This window comes from Mus musculus, chromosome 1 (genome assembly GCF_000001635.26).
Source record: "Mus musculus strain C57BL/6J chromosome 1, GRCm38.p6 C57BL/6J".
Taxonomy (NCBI): Eukaryota; Metazoa; Chordata; class Mammalia; order Rodentia; family Muridae; genus Mus; species Mus musculus.
In genome coordinates, this window is record NC_000067.6 from 118,387,743 (window position 1) to 118,405,190 (window position 17,448).

General features: G+C 44.4%; 1 protein-coding gene across 50 annotated transcripts in view; it reads left to right on the forward strand.

Annotated features, from left to right (window-relative positions):
* The first annotated feature begins 1,315 nt into the window (after positions 1–1,315).
* Positions 1,316–17,448, forward strand: part of Clasp1 (CLIP associating protein 1) — a 220,405-nt gene continuing 204,272 nt past the window's right edge. For 30 of the 50 annotated variants that reach the window (XM_006529920.1, XM_006529929.1, XM_006529937.1 and 27 more), the window contains exon 1: positions 1,321–1,779. The gene's annotated coding sequence lies outside the window, so the exon portion shown is untranslated. Of the gene's footprint in view, positions 1,780–17,448 lie in introns of all 50 variants that reach the window. The other 20 variants (NM_001359328.1, NM_001359331.1, NM_001359335.1 and 17 more) reach the window with 1 other exon arrangement.

The window sequence follows — 17,448 nt, forward strand, 5'->3', positions numbered from 1 at the left end:
ACCAGTTATAAAAACACCAAGACTGGGCTGGAGAGATGGTTCAGCGGTTAAGAGCACTGACTGCTCTTCCAGAGGTCCTGAGTTCAATTCCTAGCAACCACATGGTGGCTCACAACCATCCATAATGAGACCTGATGCCCTATTTTGGTGTGTCTGAGACAGCTACAGTGTACTTACATATAATGAATAAATAAATCTTAAAAAAAATAAAAAGACCAAGACTATATGACTCCACTTTCAAAATACTCTCAGTATTTTAATCCATAGAAAGCAGAATGGTGGTAATCAGAGCTAAAGGTAAAGAGGAATTACAAATTAACAGGTGCATTTTTTGTATGACAAAAAGAAAGCAGAAGAGTGGCTACTTAACAATGTAAGTGCACTGAACTGTACAATAAAAACCAGCTACAACGTTTCTTTTGTTAATATGCACAAATTCCTTCCCATTGAACTTATCAAACTTTTCTTGGGTTTCTCTTTTCCTTTCCAGTTGACTACTCTCCACACATTGTTCTCCCAGCATACCACCCACTTCCGCTCGGCCCTTGACCCGGCGGTATTTCTTTCTAGAACGCGCTTCAGGGTTTTCCACCCACGGTTAGTAAACTTGCTTGCATTTACATCTTAAAGATGTTACTTTTTCTATATTCAATCACGAGTCCCGTCCTGCATGTGAATCCTATACCTTTTCTGCACCACACAGGTCTGTGATTGGCTTTATTGTTTTGGCTTGCCTTTCCAAGTCCGGAAGATCTGACGGCGTTATCACACATCTCCCAATACATACACATTCCCGCACAAAAGAGTCCCCATAAACACCCAGTCTTGACAGAGGAAGCCAATCCGACACTTTAAAAGTGATTTTCACCAGTGTACAACTGCAACACAAAAGCTCTCAAATCCAAACTGTTGGGTAGCACACGGGCGTAGAAGGACAAAACAGGGCGTCCTTAGGCTCCTTGAAAGTAGCGCTGCAATCTGCATAGCCCAAAAACCTCAGATATAACCTGAAGGCCACGCGGGACGCGAGGCGACGTTGTTGTGAAGGAACTTAGAAAAGAAACTGGCACACTCTCACACCAATCTCAGCAGCCTCCACCTCGCGCCCTGGCTCGCTAAAGCGCGAAGAACGGTTTAAAACCTGGGCTTCCGGTAGCAGCGCTTGTACGCATATTCAGGACAAGCCCAACGCGCTGTCAGCTACGGGAAGTCGCGGGGGCCAATTTCTTTCACTGAAGTCGCCCGGTAAATAGCGGGCACCCGTAACCCAGAAGTGAAAGATTGTTTAATTCAAGTATCAAACACCTCGACAATCAAAGGAAGTTCCGGCTGGAAGCGCTCCTGACTCCTCTCTAGCTCTTTTATCGCACAGCCTTCTCCTAGTCTTGCTCGAGTTTTGCTTCCTCTCCTTTAAAGGCTCTAAACATTCCTTAAATTCTCCTTGGTCACCTTTTTTTATTAAAGCACCTTTATGCTACGGGTCGCCATTCGGGTCAAAGGCAAAGGCGGCGGGACCTGAAACTTCATGCGGGCCCCAGCGCTGGGCGTTACCATAGAGAGGAAGCCACCTCTCTGGGCTGAGATTACAGTCTCTATGGTTCAGCCCGGCCGGTGGCGGTAAGAGGACACAGGGAGACCTCTCTGCGCAGGCGCATTTTGGTTTTTCATTTTTTTTTTTTTTTTTTTTAATCCCCGCACCAAGCGCTTAACCTCATTGGGGTGGAGGAGAAGGCGGTGGCTGTCCGGTCCGCAGCCGCAACAGTAGTGAATAATAGAACTGTAAGTACCGGGTTTAAGACGAAGAATGCTCAGAATGGAGTCCACTGGAGGGCCCTGCTTCTTTTCCGAGCGGCGGCGGGCGCAGGGTCCGGGTGGGGACGGTGTCCAGTGCTGTCAGCCGCTCTGGGGTGCACTTTTGGGGGAGGGGGCGGCCCTGGGATGGGATCTGGGTGAGGACCCAGGACGCGCGGCCTCCGGCTTCAGTTCTGATTGTAGGCTGCTTTGCAGAGGGGAGGTGGGGCGACTGTGGGGTCAAGCCTGGCTTTGTGTGACTGTCTCTTTCAGACCCCACCCCGGGGCCCCTTCCTGACCCGGAGTCTCCCCTGGCCGGCTTGGGAGACGCCAAAGCAGCCCCGGGATCTCTTTGAAAGGAACCGAGATTACACTGAGCGGGAAGGGGCTCCAGGAGAGAAAACCTCACTACAACTAATCATCGGCGAGTGATGGGTGTGGAGAAAGATTCAGAGGGAAGAAGGGGTTGTCGGGGAGGCAGGCCGGGCGGCCGGTGCCCCCAGCCTGGGCCAGACAAAAGCGGAGCAGCCGGGGCCCAGCGGGGTGCGGAAGGTCCCCTTGTCCCAGGAGGGCCCCTCATATAGGATCTTTGCGAAGCAGGGAAGAGCGGACAAGCGCTGAGTTAAGCCTGTGCAGCCTCTCCAACTTGCCTTTGTTGTTCTTCGGTATTGGCAGAGCCGCTCTGACGAAGATGAGTGTGTGATCTTGCACGTTGGTCTGGTTGGATACAATGGAGCGGATTGAATCTTGCTTTCCATTTTATGAGTTGCTTGGATGAGTGTGGGGTTTTCCAAAGTCAATCTCATTACATAATATATCTAGATTTTAAAAATAACTGTGTTTATTTCTTAAATTAAAAGAACAATTAGTTGGAGCCTTAAAGCATGTGTGTCGCATCCGGATGGATTTCTGTGCCGGGATCCGTTCATGAAACACTGACCTAATGGTGGAACCTGTGAGTTCTTTAAACCTGATACTTTAATTTGTGATGTGGCAATGAGCGCTTTGGACGCTCCAGTCCTTTGGGAGATAGTGATGTGGAAGGGTCAGGAGCGATGCCTTTGCATCTACCTTGTACCAGATTCAGGTGCCACAGGCTAGTATCAATTCTGGCCTTAGAGATGATAATTTTATTGTTATTCATGACATATATAGAACTCTTGTTATGAGGGATCCTAAACCGAATGGTCCGGTTTCTTATTCATGGAGTAGGAGCGAGAATGGCAACATTGATGCAGCGACGTAGAGATAGGGAAAATAACACAGCGCCCCAGAGAACTGAGTATTGTTTATCTTTTTTACTTGCTAAGAAAGACTTAAATTTTAATGAGCTGTTTGTTCATTCATCTTTGTAAAGTTGACTAATTGCACCCTTGTAGCAGTAAAACTCAAAATTTCAGTTTCTGTAAGTCACTGTTTATTATGGGCAACATGTAACTGTGTTAGTTTTTATTGTCAATGTGATACAACCTCCTTTCAACCTGAGAAGAGGGAGCTGTGACCTGGGAATTTCCCAGATTAGATTGGCCCGTGGCCATGTCTGTAAAAGCTTGTCTTTCTTGGCGGTTGAGGTGGAAGTGCTCAGCCCACTGTGGGCAGTACTCTCCCTAGGCAGTCCTGCCTGTATAAGAAAGCTAGCTGAGGCAGTCTGTTTTCTGTTTTCTTCTGCTTTTTTTTTTTTTTTTTTTTTTTATCTGAAGCCTTGAAACTCTCTGTCTTGCTATGAGGACTCCTTGTGTTTTGTGTGCCAACTTATGCTAATGAAAATTTGTTTGTAGGCTTCTGAATTCTGGCTCCATGTCAAAATTAGAGGAACATCTTACCTGGCAAGATGCTATCCCTGCTTTATGAGTTGTAGCTAGGGACAGGCTGCTCTGTGAGCAGATTTCCTGCCTGACTTCTTTGAATTTAATTACTCTCTTACCTCTTACGGATTCGGGACACATTTTCTCCCATGAAACTCTTATCACTGAAAGTTCAATCCCATGTGAACCAGTGATTTTAAATGTCAGAGGTTATATGTCCCAATATCATGCTCTGTGTGAAGAATATCTAGATTCACCCCTTCACTTCCCCATGAAAGTAGAGGATGGTAGAAGTTCATGTGGGGGAAATAGTGGATGAGAGGAGATCCAGCATCATCTCAAGTGTAGACTTTGGGGATCTAACTCTGATGTTGGTTGGGAACACTTGTTCCTTTGTTGGACTGTTTTTTTTTTTTCTGGTCTAAGTGGAGAAATGAGGTTGTAAATTTGGGTGATTAAGGCAGCCTTGATATCAACTGCACCACCCTTAAAAGTTGGATGAATGAATGCCTATGGATATAGCTTTTACTATTTCAATGTTTTAAAATGAGTTTGCACTTCTGTATATGTTTATTACTTTTTTTGGGGGGGTGATATGATTTTACAAAGAGCCTTTTCAAACTTTAAAACAGTGAGGTCTATTTTTTAAAATAAAGTTTCGAATATATATATAAAGAAAGAAGAGAAAGCTAGCTGAGTGAGTCAGAGAGCAAGCCGGTAAGCAGCAGTTGTCTTGGATTCTGCTGGGAGTTCCTGCTTTTGCTCTTGCCTTGACTTCAATAATGGATTGTGACCTGGAAGTGTAAGCCAAGTATTACCCTCCCCCCTGTAAGTTGCTTTTGGTCATGGTATTTGTCACAACAAAAGGCAAACCAGAGCAGTAGCTGTCTTAAATCTTTAAAGCTTTAATTAATTGTTTACTTATTTACAGTGCTAGGAATTGACCCCGGGGTCTTGTGTGTACTGGATAGGTTCTTTGTCAATGAGCTACATCCCAGTCTTTAAGTTTAAATTTTTTTTTTACATTTATTTGCTTATATATGCATCTCTGTGTGTGGTGTACATGTGCCGTACATAGCAGACATGTGGCAGTTGGTCAGAGGACACATGGAAGGACAGGTTCCCTCTTCTGTGTGGGTCCCACAGGTCCTCAGGCTTGGCAGCATGACTTGCCTTTACTCACTGAGCTGTCTCTGAAGTATATCACAGACAATGTTTTATATACATAGACACACACACACACACACACACACACACACACAATAAGATTCAGATCCTTAAAATAGTTTACATGGATGGTGAGGACTGATTGGTCAGAGGATACTAGGGTCATCATTTGAGTGTTTCCTTTTGGATTTTGCTCCTCCTACCCACCTCACAGTTTTCTGTTAATTTTATTTACTTGAGCAGAGTAGTGTCTTGGTTTAGAAGTTTGGGTAGAGAATTTATGTCCTTGATTATCTATTAGTCTTAGGAATCTACTTTAAGTCAGTTTTGATTACATTAATTTATTAGCTTATGTATTTTTTATTAGTGTATGTAGTGTGTGTGCTAGGTACATGGTATGTAGAGATCAGAGGACAACTTTTCAGCATCAGGTCTGTTCTTCCACTCTGTGTGTTCTAAGGGTTTGGTGGCAAGTGCTTTCACCTGCTGAGCCATTTTATTTTTTAAAGATTTATTTACTTACTATATGTAAGTACACTGTAGCTGTCTTCAGACACCTCAGAAGAGGGAATCAGATCTCATTACGGATGGTTGTGAGCCACCTTGTGGTTGCTAGGATTTGAACTCAGGATCTTTGGAATAGCAGTCAGTGCTCTTAACCTCTGAGCCATCTCTCCAGCCCCTGCTGAGCCATTTTAAGAGTCTTAAAACCAGCTTTTAAATAAACAATACTTTTAATTCTGCAGTATTATTGTGACTATAGGCATCTAAGGGTAAGTATTAGTCCCAGAGTTGAGTTTCAGTAGCTGTCAGTTGTGATAAATGCCAGTCTGGTCCCCAAACCAAACGCTGGCAGTAAGTGGTTGATGGTGATAAAGCACGCTTAAGATTGGAGCCAGTTAGAGGTTTACTTGAATTAAGAGAAACATCTAGTTTTTATTAAAACAAATACTACACAGAGAAGAAATCACAGGTGACACAGCTCTTGATTTATAAAATGTACTTGACAAGAATGAAGCATGCTCTCTTTACTTCCATAAGGCATGCATACATATGAAGGAGCATGTGCGTGTGCATGTGTGGGATGTGTGTGCGCGCGCGCATGTGCGCGTGCGTGTTGATGAACTGATCTGTAAAGCACTACCGTTTCAGGGCTTTGCCGATGTTCCCCTGGTTTGTATGGCATCATCCCACCTCTGCTCATGGAGCCCAACAGTGCTGCGAGATGGCGGCACTTCTTCATAGCACCTTGTCGACTCCTCACTCCCTGCCTGGAGTCTCTTCAGTCTTTCCTATTTCTGGTTTTATCCCTTGGCTTCCCCCTCTCTCTGCTTCCCTCTTGGGTATATATTCTTCTTTAGATCCTTGGGTATAGGGAGCTTGAGAACATTTTGTGATGGTGCCTCTTGTGACCCATGTGACTTGTATACTAGTGTAAACTGTTGATTGTGTGAAAGAATAAGGAAACGTACCATGGAGCTGGAGAGATGGCTGAGGGCTTAAGGCTCTGGCTGCTTTTCCAGAGGACCAAGGTTTGGTTCCTAGTACCCACATGGTCGCTTACAACTCTGTTATTCCAGTTTCAGGGAATCTGGCTGCCTCTTCTGACCTCCAAGGGCACCAGAGACTCATGGTGCAGAGACATACACATAGGCAAAGGCACCCATATACCTAAAATCAATAAAAATGTCCCCCCTCCCCATGTCAGTGATAGGATTGGAGCGATGGAAAAGCTCTTAGAGGCCCCATGGGCCACTCTCTAACCTGACATCTGGAGTGTCCAGTCTCCAGCCTCAGACTGCAGGTGAACAAACCTCTTTGTTCAGGACAGGCTTTGCTTACCACAAATGCTTTACACTGTATCAAATCTAGCCACTGTTCATACTTGTTGAGATGAGTTTTCCCCACAAAGCAGTATGATTTAAGTCTTTTTCATATACAGCTCTCCTCATATTCTCATGGACAGTCAGCAGGCTTTCTTTAGATTTAAATTTTTTGCTGAACTTTTTCAGGAGTTGGGTGCCATCTCTCAAGAGGTCTACTTAACAAAGATATACATGGTCCCAACATGCCAGGGGCTCTCAGTCTGAGTCTGTGTCACACACGTTAGGAGTATGCAGACAATATTAGCTGTGCCTTTCTAGTTTATCTCTTGGTGCTCAGCATTGGAGCTTCATGCTCTCCATACATGTGCTCTGTCATTGAACTATATTCCAGTATTCCTCCTGGCCTAACCAGGGATCTTTTTGAATAGCTCTCCACCCTATGTTTTGGGGGAGGGGGTCTCTACCGACCCTGGAGCTTGCTGATTTAGACAGACTGGTTGGCCAGCATGCTCCAGGGACCCTCTTGTCTCTACCTCCCATGGTTAGGTTATACTCGGTGTGATGCCTGCCGCTTTGCTGCTGCTGCTGTTCCTCCTCCTCCTCTTCTGTGGTCTTGTAGGGGATGGGACTCAGGTTCCCATGCTTGTGTGGCAAGCACTTTACTGACAGAGCCATCTCCTCAGTCCCCTGCTTTTACGTGTTCTTTTTTCTTTCTTTCTCCCTTCCTTTCTTTTTTCCTTTCTTTCAAAATCATTGTGTGTGTGTGTGTGTGTGTGTGTGTGTGTATGTGTGTGTGTATGTGGTTATGTGCCATGGCACACTTGTGGAGGTCAGAGCACATCTTTGGGAGTTGGCTCTTTCCTCTACTATCTGGGTCCTGGTGGATCAAACCCAGGTAGTTAGGCTTGGTGGCGAGTTTGTTCCTTTACAGGCTGAGCCACCTTGTTTGCTCTTTGTCTTCTTTAAATGCATTGTGTAAAATAAAACCAAAGTCTTTCATGGGACATATTAGAATACACAGCTGTTTTTTCAAGTTAAGTAAAATCACAGCAACACATTTCAAACTTTGCTATGCATTCTGGCTTTACTTTAGGCTTGTTTCTTATTTTTTTATTTTTATTTATTTATTTATTTATTTATTTATTTATGGTTTTTTTTGAGACGGAACTTCTCTATGTAGCCCTGGCTGTCCTGGAACTCACTCTGTAGACCAGGCTGGCCTCGAACTCAGAAATCTGCCTGCCTCTGCCTCCTGAGTACTGAGATTAAAGGCGTGCAAACCACTGCCCGACTTTAGGCTAGTTTCTTTGTATAGTCTTTTTCTATTTAAGAAAAAGGGTGGGGTGGGCTGGGGTAGAGAAGAGCAGTAGAGGGCTCGTGTTTTTATAGCTGTAGAAGGATGCTGGACTGACACGGAGTGACCAGTCCCCATGACAGGAAGAAGCTTACACTAGAAAGGAATTCACCATGCTCTCTTGGGGACCTTGCTGAATGACCAGGCTCTACTTCTTCATGCCCATCCAGAGATTTGGTGAGCTCAGTATCAATGGAAGGCACAGTGTCAGCTACCCCTAGATGACTCTGGCATACCTTGCAGGTTGAGAGCTCTGCACATATTGCTTAATGCTGTCAGTGATGACATTACAGAGTAAAAATGTAAGCAGTCACCCAAAGGAGGGGTGAAGAGAACTAGAAGGATTGATTCCTGCTGCTGTGGACCCCATTCTCAGGCTCCTCTGGAGACCTGTGTACGTGTATGTGTGACTGGAGTGGAATGGGGGGTGGTAAGTGCATGTAGAGGCCAGGAGACAACCTCAGGCTTGTCTCTGGAGCTGTCCACATTATTTTCTGAGGCAGGGTTTCTTACTCCTCTGAACTTAACTGATTTGGCTAGGCTGGCTGACCAGAAACCCCAGAGATCTCTCCAGCTCTGCCTCCTGAGTGCTGGGATTACAAACTCGAACCATCTTGCCCAGCTTTTTCATGTGGTTTCTAGGGATTCAACTCAGAACCTCATGCTGTCAGGGCCACTGTTTTACTGCCTAAGCTGTCTCCTTAGACTCATCTTTAAAAAACACATTTTTTAAAAACAGTTTGTGTGTGTGTGTGTGTGTGTGTGTGTGTGTGCGCGAGTGCGCCATAGCTGTGCACGTGTTGAGGTTAGGGGGAATCTGTTCTCTCCACTATGTGGGTTCTGAGGCTCAAACTTAGATTATCAGGATTGGTAGCAGGTTCAGGTGCCTTAACCCACTGAGCCATCTCACCAGCCCCCACCCCTCCCCTCCTCCCCTTTTACATCAGTGGGGGATATATCCTTCTAAATGCAGTTCCCTCTTTTTGTAGGGATAGAAATGGATGACTTCATAGTGGCAACAGCCAGCTTTTAAAAGTGAAAGTGATTTTCAAAGCATTTTATTGTTATTAATCCCTTTTGCTCCCTTCTAAGCTCTGAGAGAGTGGCCATGCTGGCTTTTTGCAGATGTGACACTGAGGTGTGTAGGGGACACAGAGCCTTGCGGGGCTTGTCCTTGTGTTTTCTTCTCATGGGCATAAATTGGCTAATTTTATTGAAGTTGGGGTTCAGGGAGCCTTCTGATCCGTTTACCTTGTGAATAGCTGCTGTACCAGGTCGGCTCCTTTCCTTTAGTGTGGATATACTTGCCTTAAAAAACAACCCCCCAGCTGGAAGTGGTGGCGCACACCTTTAATCTCAGCACTTGGGAGGCAGAGGCAGGAGAATTTCTTAGTTCGAGGCCAGCCTGGTCTACAGAGTGGGTTCCAGGACAGCCAGGGCTACACAGAGAAACCCTGTCTCGAAAAACCAAAAACCAAAAACCAAAAAACCAAAAACAAAAAAACAAAACAAAACAAAAAACCCAAACAACAAACAAAACAAAACAACCAAAAAAAAAAAACCCCAACTAAAAAACAATAAAAAACAACCCCCAAATCTCTGGGTGCTGGTAGCACACACCTTTAAATCCTAGCACTTAGGAGGCAGAGGCAGGAGGGTTTCTGTGAGTTCAAGGCCAGCTTGGTAAACAGATCAAGTTCCAGGATAACCAGGGCTACACAGAGAGACCTTATCCTGAAAAGCAAAAAAAAAAAAAAAAAAAAACAAAACAAAACCACAACAAAAACATAAATTTAGTCAGGCTTTTATCAGGGTATTATCATCTATAATCTCAAAACTCAGGAGGCTGTAGTAGCCTGGATACATGACTTTATCTTGTCCCAACTACCCCCTCCATAACAAACAATAGAAAGGAAATATAAAGTTTTGTGCTCACATTTATTAATGTCTATGATGTGTCTTTTAGAAGGAAAAAGTCTAGAACTGGAATCATGCCCATCTTTCCCATGGCTCCCTTGGATATCTATCTTCTATCAGAATAGTTTCGGTCAATATTTACAGTTCCAGCCTGTTTGTAACCTGCTCAAGTTAACTTTGCAGGTAGAATCACCTACATTAATTGACAGCTGTATTGCTGTAATGTAGCAATAATACATGACGTTTCAGTTAGAGAGAAAAAAACACATTTAACCATCCTAGAGCTGTGTGTGGCTGGGGATTGGTTTCGGAACCTCAGGGCTGCAGCAAACACTCGGCAGGGATGTGCAGCAAGCACACTCCAGACCCTCAGTCCTACCATTTCTCTCTCGTCTTTGAGTCAGCGCCTCTTGTATCCCAGGCTAGCTTTGAACCCACGATGGCTTTGAATTCTTGAACCTTCTGCCTCCACCTCTCATGTGCTGGGGTTACAGGTGTGCTCACAGTTTATGTGGTGCTGGGATGGAACCTACGAAGGTGTGAATTCTTGGCAAACACTCTATCAACCAACTGAGCTCCTTCCAAACTTCTGTAGCTATTTTTTCTTTCTTTAGTACAGAAATACATTTACTTATTCTGTGTGTGTATGTTCGTGTACGTACGTGCATGTGTGCATTCGTAGGTTTGGTGTGATACATGGTTCAGGTGTAGAGATCAGAGCACGACTTGGAGGAATCAGTTCTTTGCTTTCTCCATGTGGGTCCTGGCACTGAACTTAGGTGGACAGCCGTGTCAGCAAAAGTCCACATCCGCCGAACCATCTCTACGCATGCCGCAGTGTGTGCATGCAGACCAGAAGATAGTATATCGTAATTGGCTCCCTCCTTTCACCTCTTGGGTCTTGGAATTAAACTCTGGGCAGCCAGCTTGGTGTAAGTGCCTTTACCCACTGAGCCATGGAAGAGGCCTTCCCATTCTTATTTTCTTTTGTTGCCAATAGTATTTCCAAAGTCATGTCCAGCTCTTGCTGGGTGAGACAGATCAGTGTTTGTCCACATCAGAATGTGACCTCACAACATTTCTGAGGCCTACCTTCAAGTACTTCGTTAAACAGTTGGACACTAGGGTCGAGCTTAAAGTATTTGCTAGTCAGAATGGCTGTGGGCGGGGCCAAGGTTTCTGTGTTTTCAAACTCATTCCCCAAGTGCTTCTGAGGCCACTGGAGTTTGAGAGCAGCCCCTGGAGACTATCTTCTGGGTAATTTTCTTTAAAGACGGTTTCTTTCCTGTGGGTTAAGGCTGAGTTTCTTATGAACGGCTGCTCAGACATGCTACACAGAGGCCTGTTGTGTATCGAGAATGAATTGTGTAGCAGGTCTTTCCCAGTGGAGAGTAGCTGGGCTCACTCTAGGAACAATAAGCTAGTCTTTGAAAGAGAAGTTGAATTTCATTCAAACAGCTCCTTCTCGGAAGTCTCCTTGTGGGGCTGGAGCTGTTTCATTCACGGTTTTGTTCAGTTTTGTTTTAAGACAGTGTCTCATGTAGCTGGGCTGCCCTTAACTTCCTATGTGTATCTGTACCCTGGGTTTTACAGCATTGGGGATTGAACCGCAGGCCTCTTGTATGTGCTAGGTTTGCTTTTTACCTCCCCAGCTCAGACTTGGTCAGTAGGTAGCCAAGGAGTACCTTGAATTTGTAATTGCCCTTCGTCTACCCTCCGGAGTGCTGGGGTTGTGTTGTGTGCTGCCTGTGGGATTTATTCACTGTTGAGATCAAATCCAAGGCCTTACTGACTGAGCTATATCTCCAGTCCTGAAGGTTTTGATAAGACATGGAGCTCTGACCCAAGCCTTTTCCTTGGGCAGTACATCGATGTATCATGCCGTCATAGTTTATAGCTACCATAGATTAAATGCTGACCCCCTTACCAAGCACCAGTCTGTGTCAAAAATAGACTTGTATTATATTAATTTTTATGGCAGCATTTAAAGGCCGGTGCTGTACCCTTATCTCCCTTGAGACAGGGTTTCTCTCTGTGGCCTAGACTGACCTCGAGCTCACCAAGATCTACCTGCCTCTGTCTCCTGAGTGCTGGGATAAAAGGTAGGCCACCACACTCTGCTGTTTTCCATTTATAACGACAGGAAGCTGAGGCCTGGCTGCAGAAAGGCCGTGTTTGGCTTTCAGATGCTTGGCTGCTCTTACCTTTCTCCCTCTTCAGTCTCTGTTGCTGCCCCCATCCTGCCTCATCCTCCCCTGCCTCTCACTTTCCTACATGGTTGAATCTGTTTCCAGCTGTTTAGGTGTGCATCTGGGAGAGCAGTAGTCGGGTGGGATTTGCAGAAGAGTCTTACACACTGGTTCTGCTGTTTTCCATCCCACTAGCACCATGAGGTTCCAGTTTCTTCACAGCCTTACCTACCCTATTTTCTGCCATTAGAAAACTATGATTTCTATTTATAGTATGTGTGCAGTGACAGCTCATTGTGGTTTTGATTTGGATTTCCCCAGTGACTAAAGTGCAGAGAACCTTTCCACGTGTTTCCATCTGAATACCTTTGGAGGGATGTCTGTTCAAGTCCTTTGCCCATTTTAAAGTTGGATTGTCTTTGTGTCGAATTTTAAAAGTGTTTTAAGTTTAAAAATAATTTACTTATTTATTTGTGTGTGTGTACACGCGCATGTACATGCTATGGTGCACAGGTGGTGGTCAGAAGGTGGGAGTTTGCGGAGTTGATTTTCTTCATCATGTTCTCATCATGTAGGTTCTCAGCTCAGGTACTCAGGCTTAGTGGTGCGTGCTTTTACCCACTGAGCCATCTCATTGGCTCCAGAAATTTGTTTGTTTCATTTTTTAATATTTTTTGACAATTTCAGAATTTATATAATAAAGTTCCTTATCAGATATATGATCTTCAGATATTTTCTCCCATTCTGTAGGCTTCCTTTTTAAAAATATAGATTTATTTTATTTTATTTTATTTTGTCTTTTGCCTATGTATTTGTTTGCATACCACCTGTGTGCCTGGTGTCATGGAGGCCAGAGGAAGGTGTTAGATCCCCTGCAACTGGAGTTACAGGCAGTTGTGGCTGCTGGGAACTGAACTCAGGTGCTCTGCAGAGCAGCCTGAACTCTTACCCAGTGACACATTCATTGTTGCAGCCCCTGGGATGTCTTTGATATAATGGTCTTTGACACAGAGTTTTCAGATTTCTAACTTGTTTGTGTTATTTTATTTTATTTTTGTTAATTACTGTCATGTTTAAGAGTTTACTACCAAATTCAGGATTATGGAGACCTACCGATCTGAGATATATATATATATATATATATATATATATTTTTTTTTTTTTTTTTTTTTTGGTTTTTCGAGACAGGGTTTCTTTCTTTTTTGTTTGTTTGTTTGTTTTATTTATTATTTGTTTCATTTTTGTTTTCTGAGGCAGGGTTTCTCTGTGTAGCCTTGGCTGTCCTGGAACTCACTCTGTAGACCAGGCTGGCCTCCAACTCAGAAATCCGCCTGCCTCTGCCTCCCGAGTGCTGGGATCAAAGGCGTGCGCCACCACACCCGGCTTCTTCTTAGATTTAAAATTTTCAGATTTCGTTCTTCCCTCCCTCCCCTAAGCCTGAGCTCATCTGCTCAGCATCTTGACGAGTTTTGAGTTGCTTTTTGTACAGTGTGATGTAGCAGATCCATGATGATGATTCTACATGCGGGGAGCCAGTCACCCCAGCAACATTTGCAGAGCACTAACTGGCTTAAACTTTAACGTTCCTGTGTGTGCTCTCTCTCAGTAACTTTTATATTTTGCTTTGGACTTTTATTTCATTGCCTCTTGTTTGTTTGTTTGTTTGTTTGTTTTATTTATTATTTGTTTCATTTTTGTTTTCTGAGGTAGGGTTTTTCTGTGTAGCCCTGGCTGTCCTGGAACTAGCTCTGTAGTCCAGACTGGCCTCAAACTCAGAGCTCTGCCTGCCTCTGCCTCCCAAGTGCTGGGATTAAAGGCGTGCACCACCACAGCTCTTCAAGATTTTTAACTGTTCCTGTTAAGTCATATTTTGAAATGTTGGAATCAATGATAGGTTTTAGGAATTTGTGAAATGACCTACTATTTGGTTAAACATGTTAGATAGTATACTAGGAAATACGTTTTATTCCTGACTGCAAAACTGATGTAAGGTTTGGCTGGGGAGTACTTTCCTTGTTGCTTAGACAAAGTCAAGCAACCAAGGGAGGAAGTGTGTATCTCAACAGTCCGCTAGGGAGGGAAAGGCATGGCCGCCAGAGCAGGAGGCAGGTGCTCATGGGGTGCAGCCTACTGTTAGTAAGTAGATAAAAGCCCCTGCCTACCTTGTTTTTCATCTCCCACTTTTTAATTAGAATTTTTATTGCATTTTTAGTTATTTTACTTTGTGGGGGTGGGGTGGGGTCAAAGCTAGCAACACTCAAGTCACAGCACACTTGTAGAGGTCAGAGGACAACTTTCAGGAGTCAGAGCTCTCCTTCCACCATGTGGGGTCCTAGGAATGGAACTCAGGTTGTCATGCTTGGTGGCAGGCACTTTTACTCCCAGAGGCATCTCTTTTCCCTTTCTATCCAGCTCATGGAACGGTGCTGACCACATTCAGGGTCAAGACCTTCCCGTACCAGTTAACCAAAGATAGACCGTTCCCCATAGATGTGCCCTGAGATTTATTTCCTATCGGATTCTAGGACCTATGAAACTGACTATAAATATTAATGATCACAGGGTGATATATGGTAGATATGGTGTTATATGTCTCTAGTCTTACACTCAGGAAGCAGAAGCAGAGGAGTTTGAGTTCAAGGTCAGTCTGGGCTACATGGTGAGACTCTGTCAAAAATTAGGGGGTGATTCTGTATTTGATTTTTCACTTTTTTTTCCTACCCTAACCAGTTTCATTTTAAATAAATACTGAGTTTCAAATTTATTTTCCTTTTTTGCAATGAAGTCTGTGTTTTTCTACCAAAATGGAGTAAACAGCATGAGCAAAGTGTTTTGTCTGGACATTCCAAAGCTGAGCTAGGGAAGGCGTGTCTGCTTTCTCTCTCTCCCGGTCGGGGCCTGTGATCCTGTTTCCCTTACTGTGCTCTTTAGTGCTCACGAGTGTCTAGTGTTACTCGTCCTGGTGACAATCTTCCCTCGGGAGCCCTTTTCGAAACCCACATTCCAGATGTGGTGAAGGAGGCCGAGCTCTGCAGTGTGACCTTGATGTTTTGTTTCCCAGGATGTTTCACTCCAGGTCAGGATTTCTTAGCATCTGAGTAGGGAAACACCTGTGTCATCTTTGGTGCTGTTTGTGTGCCTTTGAGCCTTTTTACCAGTGGACTCAAAGACAGATCATTTCTCTTTCTTTCTTTCTTTTTTTCAAGACAGGGTTTCTCTGTGTAGCCCTGGCTGTCCTGGAACTCACTCTGTAGACCAGGCTTCTCGAACTCAGAAATCCGCCTGTCTCGGCCTCCCAAGTGCTGGGATCAAAGGTGTGCGCCACGACTCCCGGCTTCTCCTTCATTTCCTAGTTCTAAGCAGCAGATCAGAGAGCAGAACAAACACAGCTTTTGAGGGACAGTCAACAAAGTGATTGACCATCTGCTTAAACTCTGGACTGGGGACTTTGTCTGTAAAGTACTGTGTACTCCAGTACTTTCTGTGTACTCCAGAATTCTCTCTGTCTCTCACACACACAAGTGTGAAAAGCTAGGTGTGGTGGCCCAAGTTTGTAATTCCAGTGTTGGGGAAGTGGACAAGTGGATTCCCAGAGCCTCCTAGCCAGCCAGTCTAGCCAATAAGAGATCTTACCTCAAAAATAGATAGATGATAAGCAGACAGACAGATAGATGGATGATAGACAAAGAGACAGACAGACAGACAGACAGATGAATAGGACTGGTGAGAAAGTTCCGTGGGTGAAGGTGCTTGCCACAATTCTGATTACTTCAGTGTAGTCCTTGGGTTTGGAGAAGAGAAACGATCTCCTGAAAGTTGTCCTTTTATCTCTGATCTCCAGAGGCCCTTTATGGCATGCACACACACAATAAAGGGTATGCCCAAGATTGGCCCTGGCCTCCACACCATGTTTATATGTGCACATGCACGTGTAACTCCCCACTCCCATGAGTTTAAACTCCTCTAGTGGGAATGCTGCAGAGAGAGTAGCAGGGGCTTTCTGTTTTCTTTTCCACCTGTGTCTTCTTAGGGAGAGGTTGGGCTGCCTTTATCTGAATTGAATCTGTAGCTCTCTAGCTATATCTTCATGTACCTCTTGCTCATCCAGGAAGTAGTGGGAGTTTATTGTTATTGTTTGTTTTCTATTAATCTATTACACCTCAGGCATGAATTTCCATTCGAGGAGAGCAGCCCTCTAAGGAAAGACGTGCTTCTCAGTGTGCCCCGTCTTAGTGGTGGAGGTGCTCTGTGTGTTGCTTGGCTGATGAGTGTGCTCAGCACATGGCTCTCGACCTAGACCCTCGTTTCTAAAGTAAACACAGTGGAAAAAGCTTTCCATTCTGTGGTTTTATTTTTTTCAGAACTAGGAGTAGATTTCCTAGCTCACCAAAGCATTTGCTTGGGTATAGTAATGATATTTTGCTGAATTGTTTAGTAATGATTGTATAGAAGAATGACTCTAAAATCTCTCTGGAATTACTAGGTGAGACATCTTCCAAGGTAGGGTAGGGCTAGAATGGATGTAGAAATGGTATGTTAATGAGAACAGACCTTTTAATGAAACAATAACTTTTAATGAAAACTGCTGCCATTAAGAATTATTCTTGGGCTGGCGAGATGGCTCAGTGGTTAAGAGCGCCGACTGCTCTTCCAAAGGTCCCAAGTTCAAATCCCAGCAGCCACATGGTGGCTCACAACCATCCATAAGGAAATCTGATGCCCTCTTCTGGAGTATCTGAAGACAGCTACAGTGTACTTACATATAATAAATAAATAAATAAAAATTCTTAAAAAAAAAAGAATTATTCTTAGGGTAAGGTAAGATGGCTTAGTGGTTAAGTACACTGGCTGCTATCCCAGAAGTCCAGAGTTCAATTCCCAGCAACCACATGGTGTCTCATGACCATCTCTAACAGGCTCTGATGCTCTCTCCTGGCATCTAGGTGTACATGCAGACAGAGCATACCTACATAAAAAAGAAAAAGAAAAAAAAACCTAAAACGTAAATAGCTTGGCATGGTGCTGCACACCTTTAATCTTAGCACTTGGGAGGCAGAAACAGGCAGTTCTCTGAGAGTTCGAGACCTGCTTCGTATACAAAGTAGTACCAGGACAGCCAGAGTTTTTAACACAGACTATTTCCTCTTATCTCAAAAAGAGAGGGAGAGGAAGAGAGAGAATTATTTTTGGGTTGGGGGCCTGGGGATGTAGCTCAGTAAATAGAGTACTTGCCTGCCATTCACAAAGCCCTGCATTCCACCATAGTTCCACATGAAGTTGGACATGATGGCACGTGCCTGTTACCTCTGCACTTGGGACGTCGAGGCAGGAGCATATAGTGTTCAGACCAGCCTGAGACCCTGTCTCAAAATACCATCACCACCACCACCACCACTGCC